This window comes from Cricetulus griseus, chromosome 4 (genome assembly GCF_003668045.3).
Source record: "Cricetulus griseus strain 17A/GY chromosome 4, alternate assembly CriGri-PICRH-1.0, whole genome shotgun sequence".
Classification (NCBI taxonomy): domain Eukaryota; kingdom Metazoa; phylum Chordata; class Mammalia; order Rodentia; family Cricetidae; genus Cricetulus; species Cricetulus griseus.
Genome location: NC_048597.1, coordinates 3,027,218 through 3,029,649, shown reverse-complemented (window position 1 = coordinate 3,029,649; position 2,432 = coordinate 3,027,218). Strand labels below are relative to the sequence as shown.

Here is a 2,432-nt window from a genome sequence, read left to right as displayed (position 1 = left end):
GGACGTCTCTGTTCTCTTTCTTGGCCTTAGTCTGTCTGGAGCCAACAGGGTCAGAGCATATTTAATCTCCTAGCTTCATCTTCAAAGGCCTCTTGCATGTGTTTTCCTCACTCACTGGCTTACTGTGCTGCGCACCCTGAGGTTCCCAGGATGGACAGACAGGATCTTTGGGCTGGCCTGGCTCCTGGTTTTCCTTTTTTGCCAAAATCCTGGTCACTATTGTTCTCAAGACACTTTTGCCAGGTGGGGATACTTTCTTAATAATAAGGGTGATGACTTAATACACACGGAGCCTTCTGTGTAAGCTCGAAGCCCCAAATACCTGCTCCAGTAGCACACATACTAAAATTACAATGACACAGAGGGGATCAGCATGGCCCCTACACAGGATGACATGCAAATTTGCAAAATATTTCATAGTTTTACACATAAAAATTTTAAAAATCTTTAAAAAAAAACAACAACAATAAAAAACAAAAGTCAAACATGGCTTGCTGCCTGCAGCCATTGTGCAGGTGAGGTAGATAGTAGAGTGCCTGGGGCTGCCACCACCAGTCCAGCCAAACCCAAAACTCCAGGTTCTCAAAGACTAAGATGGAGAGTGATTGGGGAGAACACCCCTTGCCAAGTTGGGCCCTCACGTGTATGTATGTTTATGTGCATGGTTACCCCACACACATGTGTGTAGGCATGCACAAATACATGCACAGGTATGGCTCCCAAAACACATATACACACATACACACAAAATAGTAAGTGGCGAGAGCCTCCCTTTGGGATGGGTTCAAGAGGTTCCCCCTGCTGGTCTGTGTGAGTGGGGAATTGCCGTGGTCTCAGAAGGGTCTGTGGAATGGAGTCCAGGAGCTCTACAGAAGAGCAGGCGAGCTGGGAGGGATCCTCAGACTCCATGGAAGGCTTACTCATTCTAGGAAGACACGGAACTAAATAGAGGGCCGGCCAGCTAATGGCCTGGGGGAGGGTCCCGCTGGGGATGGCTCAGGCTCTCAGCTGTTGACTGGCTCTGCAAAGTCCCTGTTTGACAGTCCACTGTCACAGGCTTGGGCACACTCATGTCTTCACTGCACTAGGTCAAATCCTGGAAGCGGGGGCTGGTGGAGCCTGTTTACCTGGGAACTGGTGGTGGTAGGAGTGAAGGAGAAGAGAGAAATAGGGATATGGGATTAGGAAGTGTTGCGGATTGCAGAGTTGTAAAACACGGGAGAAGGGCGATGAGAAGCCCTGCTTATGTGTGATGCTTGGCTTGTTTCCCCAGCATTGTCTTGGGAGTATAGGAAAACCTGTGCACTTCTTTGGGTTTGGAGGATCGCAGAGTGAGTGATGGGCTTTGGAGCTGGTCAGTGTTCTTATTTGAACTTCACCACTGTTCACTAAGGGCCAGTTCAGCCTGCGTTTGCTTTTCTTCCTCTGACACAGCCCAAAGCTGCCAGCCTGCACACCACTGCCAGCACTCCTGCTTTTCTTTGGTGCACACTGACCCCCTCCCTTCCCTTCCCTTTCTCTTGCCTCATCTCAGCTGAGGAAGAGACGTGACTCAGTCAACCAGCAAGGAACAAAAGTAAGAGTGGCATGTTATCCAAATAGAGGAAGGTTCTCTGACACAAATGGAGGTTGCCTTAGACTGTTGTTAGACTTTGAGGGAGGATAATGGAGACTCCAAAATAGACTCACAAGGAGAATCAAGGCCGCCCAAGGCTGGGATCCTGCAGACACTTGGCACTTTTACCCCCTTTCGGCTGGCCAGGGATTCCTCCCAGCTTGCACGTGACAGTTTTGTGTGTGATCTGGTGCTGCCTCCAGGGGAGCAGGAACCCCCAAGTCAGCATTCCTGGCCTTGAACCTTGCAGAGCATTGACCCTTCACCCCTCCTTCTCCCTGAGTGTCTTTGAGCGAACCATGATACCTCAGTGAGGGATTATGATTCCCGAGACAGCCTGGCCACTATTCATGGCAGATGCAAGTCCCCGTCTCTCTCTCGAAAGCAACATTGTGGGCTGGGAGAGCCACCCAGAACCTGTGATTTTGGTGAATGCCAGAGCTGAAGGGACAGAGGGAACCTGCTGTGAGTGAGGCCCACATAAGCCCACCATGGGCAAAGCCAACCTCTAAAGCAGTGGAGGCTGCTGGTGCTGGCCCTGGGTGCAGCCAGGAAGGACCCGGATGTCCCCAGCTGTGGGGATCCCTGGCAACTGCAGACTGGCTGTGTCTCCAGGAAACTAAATGCCCAGTGCTGTGTAACTGGGAGGTGGGGCTTTAGGAGGTGTTCAGGTCACTGGAGCCCTCCCCATATCTGGGTTAACAGCATCACTAATGGGTTTAGCGAAGGACTTCACTTCCCTCCCTTTATCTTTTTTCATCCCATCTGACCGTTCTGCCACGCAAACATGCCCCCGGTCCCCCAGGATGTAGCACCA

At 51.2% G+C, this 2,432-nt stretch overlaps 1 non-coding gene across 1 annotated transcript; it reads left to right on the top strand.

The window, feature by feature from the left end:
• The first annotated feature begins 322 nt into the window (after positions 1–322).
• Positions 323–424, top strand: LOC113835659. Its single transcript, XR_003485345.1, has one exon. It is a non-coding gene; the product is annotated as a U6 spliceosomal RNA (small nuclear RNA).
• Positions 425–2,432: the final 2,008 nt, after the last annotated feature.